We start from the raw sequence: 12,724 nt of genomic DNA on the forward strand, positions 1-12,724 counted from the left end.
TGTCTTTGTCTGTAACTTTGAGTTCATCAAAGCTTCCCATTTCACTGTTGTACACTTCCCAGATCTAATGCATGAAACAAGCCAAAAGCTTACAACCCTATCGTTGGTTCAAAGTTGTCATACACTTTTGTTCCCCTAACCATATATCTCTCTCTACAAGTCCATATCTATATAAATATCCCATGCCAATATTAGTCAAGACGCTCAGAGAGCTTATTTTGTCCTAAGTTGGGTAATTCTTATTAGTGGACTCTCTCTTCTTTGTTGTTTCAGTTCTAACATTTCAGAAGCTCTGTCAATGCTCAAACTAATAAAGTTGAATTAAAATTGCATGGAGTCTTCTTTTTCTTTTTCACAGATAAAATTAGGGTTTAGAGAGATAAAAAAGAAGAGAGCCCAAGTAGATGAATCATATTACACACCATTGTTTCAGAATTTGGGGAACTAAAAAATCGTGTGTGAAGTGACCAAAGATTCTTGTAACTAAAAGAATTAGACACCATGCTCAATAGTATGTCTTCAACTCTAAATTTCCTTCAATTCTAAGTGTTTTGACTTAATTTGAATGCATCAACATATTATCAACATCATTAGTCGTCATCGCTAGAGTTAACATTGACATCAACATCCTCATAACGTTGACATTACCATCCTCATCTAGAATCGTCAACTAGAATCACGTAATCCTCTTGCATAGATATACATTTGATTAAGATAAACTGAAAAGACACTTCCTATCATAATTGGTCATTTTAAAACCAACATCACTGCTACAACGGTAAGGGGCATTTATATAATTCAATTAACTAGGCCAAAAAAACACACCTATTTTCTTTTGCCCAACTCCACCCATTCCCAATCAACTCTTTCTTTCAGAAAAGAGACCTATATTATTAGGACAAAAGAGGAAAAGTTTTAAAAGCATTAATAAACTTGAAAAACATATATTCTGAAATTAAAAACTAAACTTCCAAGTCTTTAATTCCCATTAATAAATTGTTTGAGCATCACATCATAACAATATTATATATATGTATGTAGAAACAAAAACAAAAAATCAGTATGTAAAACATGAATAAATAAATGTTACCAATAGCTTAAATGCCAATTAAAATTTTAGAAAAAATAAGAGTTTGTTACTTGCTGACTGAGGAGGCATGTTTCTTGAACCTTGTTCTTACTAAATGTTATGGCCCGATGCTAGCCCTAAAAATAAGAAAACACTCAAGTTGTGAGGAAAATGTTTCACAATCTCACTCAAAACAATTAAAACACCACCATCTAAGTACTATATGTATCATGTATCAACTCAACCCAACTATGCTTTCAGTCAAAATGTTGGACACCCATCCGTAGAAATAAGTGTGATTACGGATAAGTGTGATTAGCACATATTATACCCGGCTCTTATGTTAAATTAATCCAATAACAAAGTGCAATGGATCAGTTTAGGAATAATCTTCAAAATTAACAAATCAATATCATGATATTCTGCATTCTAATAACAAAAGAAAATCAAAAACCAAAATGCAATGCAATGCAAATTTTGTTACTTTATATTGTAAAATATATATATATTTAAAAAAAGATCAAAAAAAATTTCACCAAATAGGATTTAGTTTGCAAAACAAGAATTACAGACCTTGATTAGTTGATTTAGAAAAAAATAAAAATAAAACAAAACCCATACATACAACAAGTTAGCAGTTGTAAAGAGAGAGGGGGCAAGCTTGAGAGTTGAGAGGCAGCGGGCCAGTGGTTGAAGCTTGCGAACAGTGAACCCGATCTGGAACAGCGGGCGATGGCAACTGAAAGATATGGGTTTTGATTTTTTGAACAATCTGAAATGATATGCCGATATGGGCTTCGAACTTTTGATTCTTACAGACAGATAGATAAACTGAAATATATGGGTTTTGAGCTTCTGATTCTTGTAGATGTTGTAGTTTGCAGTTGGAGAGAGAGAGAGAGAGAGAACGAGAGAGCAAGTTCAGAATCGAGAACGAGAATAGAGATGGAGGCGATTGGGGAGGCTGAAATGATTTGCCCTAAAAATATGTTTGCTTTTTGGTGACCCATCATCCATGGGCTTATAAATTTTGAGGTAGGCGACCGACTTTGTTGCCTTGGGTAAGGATCGGGTCTGGGCTTATTTGGCTTGGGTCTTTATTTTAGTACGGTGACTGAGTTGACTTGGGTTTGATTGGCTTGGGCCTTTATTTTATTTTATAATTATACATAATTTCAATAACTACCTAAAATAATATGGAAATTTCGTGAATTGATGCAACTTTAGACAGCTTTCTACAGCACTAATTTTATGAATATATTTCATTTTCATCGTAGAGAATTGCTCACCAAGATATTTTATTTTACTTTTTTTTTGTTAATTTTCTTTTGTAAATCAATCCTAAAACATTTCGCATATGAATTTTGTGGATTTGACCCACAATGAATGACATATTTATTTTATCAATTTAATCTGACATGTTATGGAATAAATTTAGAATCATCATATTAAAAAAAGAGTTCAAAACTTGTAAAGTCTTAATTAAAAATTAATATATAAATAAATATTCTTTTATTAACTTATGTAGCCATTTAATAATATGGTGTTTCTATAAAAACAATCTTGCCTTATGTAGGGTTCACCACATGATGGCCAGTATGTAGGGTTCACCACATGATGGCCAGTATTGACAAAAACAATCTTGCCAGATAATAAAAATGATATGAAATGTCATTTATGTCCTTCATTTTATAAGATTAAAAAATAAAATACTTAGAACGGAAATCAGCTTTCTTTCTTTTTTTAAGTTAAAACATGGGAAATTAGCTTCTTATAGGGCTAAAATTATTGTTCTTTTAAATAGCCCATCAGCCAATGCCTTGGTAGCCAAATGATTGGGTCATTTTCCATTGTCATTGGGAGCCCGTTTCGAACTTGACACCTCTAACATTTTTGCCTAAAAAAAAAAAAAACCATTTGAATGCATTTACTATACTATTCTGAAATAGCATAGTGAATTACACACGCTTACAAGAAGGAAAGGTGGGAGAGAGATCTAACTTCGGTACAATTATACATTACTTTTATATCTACCTAGAACAGTATGGATGAATTGAAAAGGCCGTGTTCCATTTTAAAAGTTCAACCGCAACTTTGGTCATTCTCTGCCAAAGCACAATCCAAAAGAAATCAATTAAACTAGCATTCACAGCACCATTTCAATTTGGAAGCAGACAATAATCTGTTGCAAGTTAATCGACATTGGGAGAATCTGTCACCTGTTATCAATTATTCTTTGATTATCAGATGAAACATGGGATGATCGATTCAGACACCATTAAAACTCATTTATTCCAACGGCAGGTAGCGATCAATCGCACTATTCCAACTACTTGTGGAATAAATTCATTTCAATACACATCAAAACACTACCTCAGGCAATAAAGTTTAATAAAAAGAGGTTCAGATGTTCTCCATTTCACTTACATTTACATTGGATAATCCTGCACTCTTGTTTGCAGCCCGTGCATGTACAATCTAAGGTATAAAATCGTTAAAGCTGTTGAATTCTTCTTTCAAGACTCATCTACGTTTGAAATTCACAACACAGCTTTCAGTTTCTCTTCTTTTTGTACAATTTCCACTGCTCCAGTATACATGCTGCTCCCTCTCTCAGTGTTGCTTTTCTACCTTCTCTGTAATACCATAGCTCTGCAACCGGGTATCTGACACTGGGGTTATATTGGTTCATCTCATCCACTCTTTAGACTTTTCAGTTTTTCATCCTCTTCATCAATTATTTCCTGAACAACATCCTGACATACCAAAGAGTAGGGTAAATGCAAATGAAAAAGACAATCTTGCCTCATGTAGAGTTCACCACATGAAATAAATGGCTGCCAATTAAAGAATTATAGAAAATGTAACTGACTAAAGATTGGGCAATCTGCAGAAACACACTACTATAACATGTTACAATAAATCCGTGCCATATAGTTGTCATGGTATCAAGGGCGGATCCAGGATTTCTCAATGGGGTGGACTAAATCCAAATATATCTAAGTTAGAAATATATATATATATATATATATATATATGTATGATACATGCAGTCACATTAGATTAGTAAAGTATGTTATCAGTATATAATATTAATTACTGTCTTTGTCTGTAACTTTAAGGGCATCAGAGCTTTCCATTTCACTGTTGTACACTTCCTAGATCCGATGCATGAAACAAGCCAAAAGCTCACAACCCTATCGTTGGTTCACAGTTGTCGTACACTTTTGTGCCCCTAACCATATATCTCTCTCTCGACAAATCCATATCTATAGAAATAACCCATGCAAATATTAGTCAAGACGCTCAGAGAGCTTATTTTGTCCTAAGGTGGATTCTCTCTTCTTTGTTGTTTCAGTTTCAACATTTCAAAAGCTCTGTCAATGCTCAAACAGATAAAGTTAAATTAAAATTGCATAGAGTCTTCTTTTTCTTTTTCACAGATAATTAGGGTGTAGAGAGATGAAAAAGAAGAGAGCCCAAGTAAATGAATTATATTACACACCATTGTTTCATAATTTGAGGAACTGAAAAATCGTGTGAAGTGACCAAAGATTCTTGTAACTAATAGAATTAGACACTATGCTCAATAGTATGTCTTCAACTCTAAATTTCATTCAATTATAAGTGCTTTGACTTAATTTGAGTGCATCAACATATTATCAACATCATCAGTCGTCATCGCTAGAGTCAACGTTGACATCAACATCCTCAAAACGTTGACATTAACATCCTCATCCAGAATCGTCATCTAGAATCACGTAATCCTCTCGCATAGATATACATTTGATTAAGATAAACTGAAAAGACACTTCCTATCATAATTGGTCATTTTAAAACCAACATCACTGCTACAACGGTAAGGGGATTTATATAATTCAATTAGCTAAGCAAAAAAAAACATACCTATTTTCTTTTGCCCAACTCCACCCATTCCCAATCAACTCTCTTCTTTCAGAAAAGAGACCTATATTATTAGGACAAAAGGGGAAAAGTTTTAAAAGCGTTAATAAACATGTAAAACATATATTCTGAAATTGAAAACTAAACTTCCAAGTCTTTAATTCCCATTAATAAATTGTTCGAACATCACATCATAACAATATTACATATATGTATGTAGAAACAGAAACAAAAACAAAAAATCAGTATCTAAAACATGAATAAATAAACGTAACCAATAACTAAAAATGCCAAATAAAATTTTAGAAAAAGTATAAGATTGTTACCTGATGACTGAGGAGGCATGTTTCTTAAACCTTGTTCTTGCAAAATGTTAAGGCCCCAATGTTAGCTCTAAAAATAAGAAAACACTCAAGTTGTGAGGAAAAGGTTTCACAATCTCACTCATAACAATTAAAACACCACAATATAAGTACTATCTGTATCATGTATCAATCCAACCCAACTACGCTTTCAATCAAAATGTTGGACACCTATCCGTAGAAATAGGTGTGATTACGGATAGGTGTGATTAAAACATATTATACTCGGCTCTTATGTTAAATTAATCCAATAACAAAGTACAATGCATCAGTTTAGGAATAATCTTCAAATTTAACAAATCAATATCCTGATATTCTGCATTCTAATAACAAAAGAAAATCAAAAACCAAAATGCAATGCAATGCAAATTTTGTTACTTTATATTGTAAAATATATATATATATTAAAAAAAGATCATAAAAAATTTCACCAAATAGGATTTAGTTTGCAAAACAAGAATTACAGACCTTGATTAGTTGATTTAGAAAAAAAATTAAAACAAATCCCATACATACAAGTTAATTAATAATTAAAGAAAAACACATAAACTAAAATAAAATAAACTACTAACAAATATAATTTTGAATGTTAATTAGTCCAAATCCAACCTTCTATCTTAATCCAACTAATGCAACGGTTAATAATAAAAATAAATAAACAACTAAACAACTAAAGACACAAATAATTAATTTAACAAATCACATCACACTCAATCAAACAGACAAATACAATTAATTAGATAAGAAATCAAATAATCCATTAAATAATAATGAACAATTAAACAATTAAATAGACCAATAAATAAAATAAGACAATTAATTTAAACAAATAATTCTTCTTAAAATTAGGGGTATTACAAGAAGTCTCCCTAAAAGTATGAGCCTATATTCAATGGTACATGACTTCTATCCAAGTTCAATAAAAGCTCTGATTGCAACCCCTGAATCGATCACAATTTGCAATTAAGAATGTGAAAACATATACTGAATTGATGATCAGCGAGAGAGCTTCGAAAGAAAGCGAAACAAATTATTTTTTATACGGAAGCTTCGAAATCAAATGCTTGAGATTATTCTAGAAGAGAAGAGACTGAGATCATAAGAATTAAATTTGTTTTTCCCAGCTTCGGATCCTGACCATAACCATCTACCTCCCACCATCAATATTCGTGGAGAGACAAAGCAAAACTTTGTTGTCACAAATCTATTACAGAGCGTAAGGAAGGCGTATCAGTGGCAATGGTTTTAGGGTTTATATCTCATTTAACTTGATTTGAGAAATTAATCCAATGGTTCAGATTAAGCCATGAGTTGGTATACTGGACTATTTAGCCATGAGTTGGGTAAGGGACAATTAGTTAATATACTTTATTTGTAGGTTGGGCTTCTAAAAAAATTAATTGGACATATCAAACATATGTGACATCTAAGTTAGACTTTTAAATACAACAATTTAAACATAATGGGCTATGTAAACGAACATGTTCACAAGCTCACGAACAAGCTTAAGTTGCTTAACACTATTTAAGCTTGGCTCTTTTGTTATTGCCAATAAACTCACACACACCACACTCACATAACCACTTTTCTCCTTTGTAGACTTAAACCCTCACCATCCACTTTGGGAGGTAGAGGAGATACCATTAGGCCATAAAGCCCTTCGCTCTTTTACTAAATGAGCCTGAAAAAAATGAGCTCGATCTTAGCTCATTTACTTCACGAACGAGCAATCGTGTATGCTTTCGTAGTTGTAATTAGAACCTTATGTGCAATGCATACAACACCAGTGATGTGGGTGGGTTTCAACTCTAAAGTCCAATCATTACCTCCACAAGGATGTTTCAAGCCATATACTCTACTTCTGGCAGCCGAATTATAATGGTTATTGCAATATTTCGTAAACTGGTAAATTGCCGTGTAATATCTGAACTTTTCTACTTCATTCAACAATAACGGATGTTTCTCCAAATTTGTTGCCCTGAATTTCATAAAATAACAATGGGAATTAGACCTCTAAAAGTAATAATTAAATAACTAGGTAGGAAAGAAAGTGTATTTACAACTTACACTGATGTTTCAAAATTGAAAAATGAATCCCAACCTTTAGGTCCCTTCCAACCCTTATGTGGAGGCACACCTTGCACCCATCCCTGGCCAATATGAGTCAGGATTAAGGCTTTGAAATTTTTAAGTCCGTGGTCTTCCGAGAATCAGAAACTTCCTGCATTTCTGTGTTCATGTTTGATAGGATTAGATGTATGAGATCATTCTTCATCACATATGAGTTCTACTTGTTAAGTCCTGCATGTGCTACACCTTTACTGTGCATATACCCAATTGTGGCCAAAACATTTCTTCACAATATAAAAAAAACATTATATTGTAATTATTCAATTGGATTAAATATAATAGAACTTAAGAATATAAATTTTGTACCTAATATTGATAGCCCAAAAATTGTTTAGCTGGATCAGCAAATAGTTTTCACCACAGGGATCGTCTATTAAAGTTTTATTGTTGTCTCCCTCTTTTTACCCAACTATAACCAATTCATGGTTTATATCTAAACAAATATCAGTGGGAACTAGTAAGAATGGGGTTTTAAATCCTTTCAGTTTCAGGACAGAATCCACAGCAATTTTGTTATAGTTAATGGTGACTGTTCATTGTGCAGACACTAGAATCTGGCCTTCTCCTTCACTTTACCAAACCTCACAAAATCCCCAATCCAAAGAGTAGTATCATCGTCAGTGTCATTGCAATCCAACCGAATTAATGTTCCCTTAACACTGGTTCTTATACTTCTCTTCACCCCCTTCCCCAGTTTTTTTATTATCCAAAGAGTTGCATTGAATATTATATTAGTTAAATTAGTAAGTAATATCAGTTAAATTACTTTGTGAAATATAAAATTGTAACTTTGCAGACATGTAGCACTTGAAATATTTTTAGCCTCCTTCACCAGTTCTTTTAGAGAATAATCAACTTTATACTTTTTTTCAAAAAATAAAATAAAATAAAAATAATCAACTTTATACTCCTTTCATGCAGATACTGATAAAAAAAGACAACAATTAGGTTTTTGCTGATTTTAGTTGAACTTTAAATTCATTTAAACAATCAATCTACAAAATAGAAGAAGAAGAAGAAGAAGAAATATAAAGACTCATTAACCACACTTTCTCAGCCCCAAAACAGAGCATATACAGAGTATTATGTTTTACCCAAGACTACTAACCCAGGAGGATGAAGATGATGATGATTTTTGCTCAAGCGCGGATCCAGGATTTCTCAATGGGGTGGGCTAAATCAAAATATATCTAAGTCTAAGTATAAAGTTATAAATATATATATATATGTGTGTATGATATACGTAGTATCACATTAGATTAGTAAAGTATGTTATAAATATATAATATTAATTATTGCCTTATGTAACTTTGAGTGCATCAGAGCTTTCCATTTCATTATTGTACACCTCCTAAATCCGATGCATGAAATAAGCCAAAAGCTCACAACCATATTGTTGGTTCACAGTTGTCGTGCAATTTTGTGCCCCTAACCATATATCTTTCTCCCTACAAGTCCATATCACCTAACCATATATCTCTCTCTCCACAAGTCCATATCTATAGAAATATCCCATGCCAATATTAGTCAAGATGCTCAGAGAACTTATTTTGTCCTAAGTTGGGTAATTTTTATTGGTGGACTCTCCCTTCTTTGTTGTTTCAGATTCAATATTTCAGAAGTTCTGTCAATGCTCAAACTGATAAAGTTAAATTAAAATTGCATAGAGTCTTCTTTTTCTTTTTCACAGATAAAATTAAGGTTTAGAGAGATGAAAAAGAAGAGAGTCCAAGTAGATGAATCATATTACACACCATGTTTCATAATTTGAGGAACTGAAAAATCGTGTGTGAAGTGACCAAAGATTCTTGTAACTAAAAGAATTAGACACTATTCTCAATACTATGTCTTCATCTCTAAATTTCCTTCAATTCTAAGTGTTTTGACTTAATTTGAGTGCATCAACATATTATCAATATCATCAGTCGTCATCGCTAGAGTCAACGTTGACATTAACATCCTCATAACGTTGACATTAACATCATCATCTAGAATCGTCATTTAGAATCACGTAATCCTCTTGCATAGATATACATTTGATTAAAATAAACTGAAAAAAAACTTCATATCATAATTGGTCGTTTTAAAACCAACATCACTGCTACAATAGTAAGGGGATTTATATAATTCAAATAGCTAGGCAAAAAAAACATACCTATTTTCTTTTGCCGGCTCCACCCATTCCCAATCAACTCTCTTCTTTGAAAAAGAGACCTATATTATTAGGACAAAAAAGGAAAAGTTTTAAAAGCATTAATAAACTTGTAAAACATATATTCTGAAATTAAAAACTAAACTTCCAAGTCTTTAATTCCCATTAATAAATTGTTCGAGCATCACATCATAACAATATTATATATATGTATGTAGAAACAAAAACAAAAAATCAATATGTAAAACATGAATAAATAAACGTAACCAATAGCTTAAATGCAAATTAAAATTTTAGAAAAAATAAGAGTTCGTTACCTGCTGACTGAGGAGCCATGTTTCTTGAACCTTGTTCTTGCTAAATGTTAAGGCCTGATGCTAGCCCTAAAAATAAGAAAACACTCAAGTTATGAGGAAAAGGTTTCACAATCTCACTCATAACAATTAAAACACCACCATCTAAGTATTATCTATATCATGTATCAACCCATCCCAACTATACTTTTAGTCAAAATGTTGGACACCCATCCGTAAAAATAGGTGTGATTACGGATAGGTGTGATCGCACATATTATACCCTGCTCTTATGTTAAATTAATCCAATAACAAAGTACAATGCCTCAGTTTAGGAATAATCTTCAAAATTAACAAATCAATATCATGATATTCTGCATTCTAATAACAAAAGAAAATCAAAAACCAAAATGCAAAGCAATGCAAATTTTGTTACTTTATGTTGTAAAAAATATATATATATTTAAAAAAAGATTATTCAAAAATTCACCAAATAGGATTTAGTTTGCACAACAAGAATTACAGACCTTGATTAGTTGATTTAGAAAAAAAAAAATTTAAAACAAAACCCATATATACAAGGTAGCAGTTGCAGAGAGAGAGGGGGCAAGCTTGAGAGTTGAGGGATAACGGGCCAGCGGCTGAAGCTTGCAAACGATGAACCCGATCTGGAATAGCGGGCGATGGAAACTGAAAGATATGGGTTTTGATTTTTTGAACAATCTGAAATGATATGCCGATATGGGCTTTGAACTTTTGATTCTTGCGGACAGATAGATAAACTGAAATATATGGGTTTTGAACATCTGATTCTTGTAGATTTTGTAGTTTGCAGTTGCAGAGAGAGAAAGTTCAGAGTTGAAATTTGAACTCCTTAACCCAATAAACTGTCCTTCGAACAAATGAGAGAATTTTGATCGAATAGTCAAAACATAATTAGTGAACCAAACAGTACTTGTATTAAGACAACACAGGTTCATTGCTTAGACGAAACAATTGCAATGTTCAAACCATCATCACTACAAATAGTACAGTACATAGCAAAATACTTAATATATTATCAAAAATATAAATATAAATAAAAACAGAATACAGAAAACCTGAGATGGTGCGTGGGTGTAGAGCGGAGAAGCCGTGTGACCGTGTCACTGTCTGAGAAGTTTGGAGGATTCACTTGACTCAGAAATCTGAGATGGGAGTGAGGATGAAATTATGAATGACTAGAGATCGGAGACGATTAATGATGAAATCTGAGAGCAGGCGAGGTCGATGAGGACTGAGGAGATGAGAGGAGGCGACTCAGGCGAAGGCGATGAGAGGTCAGACTTCAGAGGAGGCGAGGGTTATCTTAGGGTTCGTCACTTCGTCTCTTTAGATGAGAGATTGAGATTTGAGAGGAGGCGACGACTAAGAGAGTGAGAGATTTAGGGCAAAAAACTAAAAAAAATAGGGGTTTTTTCACGTGTCTAATGTCCAGCGACTCAGCCCAGTTGTTTATATTTACTTATTTTTTAGTATAAAATTAAATATATAATATATATATATATATATATATATGTATATGTATATATATATAGTTCCGGTACTATCGGTTCCATGGGGTAGAACCAAAACCAGAACTGTATGTTCACTGTTCCTAAATTTGGAATCGGGATCGGAACCAGAATCTTAAAAACCGGATAAAAAGTTTCAATTCTGACGGTTCCGGTTCCATTGTTCCTGTTCTTTTGTATATTCCTAATTATACATAAATTTAATATCTACCTAAAACAGTAGGGAAATCTCATGAATTGATACAACTTTAGACAGCTTCCTAAAGCACTAATTTTGTGAATATATTTCATTATCATCATAGGGAATTGCTCACCAAGATATATATATATTTTTTTTGTTAATTTTCTTTTGTAAATCATTCCTAAAACATTTCACATATGAATTTGTGGATCGGACACACAGCTAATGACATATTTATTTTATCAATTTAATCTAACATATTATGGAATAAATTTGGAATAATCATATTAAAAACAGAGTTCAAAACATGTAAAGTCTTAATTAAAAATTAATATATAAATAAATATTCTTTTATTAACGTATGTAGGGTTCACCACATTTAATAATATGGTGGGTGTTTATATAAAAACAATCTTGCCTTATTTAGGGTTGACCACATGATGGCCAGTATGGACAAAAACAATCTTGCCCGATGTTTAAAATTATATGAAATGTCATTTATGTCCTTCATTTTATAAGATTAAAAAATAAAATACTTGGCACGGAAATCAGCTTGCTTTCTTGTTTTTTAGTTGAAACATGGGAAATCAGCTTCTTATAGAGCTAAAACTATTGTTCTTTTAAATAGCCCATCAGCTTTAAATAGCCCATCAGCCAACGCCTTGGTAGCCTAATGATTTGGTTATCCTTGGTAGCCTAATGATTTGGTTATCTTCCATTGTCATTGAGAGCCCGAGCTTGACACCTCTAACATTCTTGCCCTCAAAAAAAAAGAAAAAAAAAACCACTAGACCATCCATTTGTATGCATTTACCATACTAGGCTGAAATAGCATAGTGAATTACACACGCTTACAAGAAGGAAAAGTGGGAGAGAGATCTAATATACATAACTTCTATATCTACCTAGAACAATATGGATGAATTGAAAAGGTCGTGTTCCATTTCAAAAGTTCAACCACAGCTTTGGTTCCTCTGCCAAGCAATGGATGGGGTGGTTAAAAGCACAATCCAAAAGAAATCAATTAAACTAGCATTCACAGCACCATTTCAATTTGGAAGCAGACAATAATCTGTTGTAA

The 12,724-nt window shown here is 32.5% G+C and overlaps 1 long non-coding RNA gene across 3 annotated transcripts; it reads right to left on the minus strand.

Annotated features, from left to right (window-relative positions):
* Window positions 1-3,336: 3,336 nt before the first annotated feature.
* Window positions 3,337-11,372, minus strand: LOC132269433 (uncharacterized). 3 transcript variants are annotated; one of them, XR_009469497.1, is made up of 9 exons: window positions 11,010-11,372; window positions 10,489-10,796; window positions 9,934-9,999; window positions 9,620-9,678; window positions 7,402-7,563; window positions 7,161-7,312; window positions 5,299-5,365; window positions 4,976-5,036; window positions 3,337-3,825 (listed from the first exon to the last, which is right to left on the minus strand). It is a non-coding gene; the product is annotated as an uncharacterized LOC132269433 (long non-coding RNA). The 3 variants fall into 3 exon arrangements; XR_009469496.1 differs by lacking the exon at window positions 10,489-10,796; XR_009469498.1 differs by lacking the exons at window positions 9,934-9,999; window positions 10,489-10,796.
* Between the last annotated feature and the right edge of the window lie 1,352 nt (window positions 11,373-12,724).

This window comes from Cornus florida, unplaced genomic scaffold (genome assembly GCF_030987335.1).
Source record: "Cornus florida cultivar Cherokee Brave unplaced genomic scaffold, ASM3098733v1 CherokeeBrave_3.0.0_Hap2_Chr08, whole genome shotgun sequence".
NCBI classification, from domain to species: Eukaryota; Viridiplantae; Streptophyta; class Magnoliopsida; order Cornales; family Cornaceae; genus Cornus; species Cornus florida.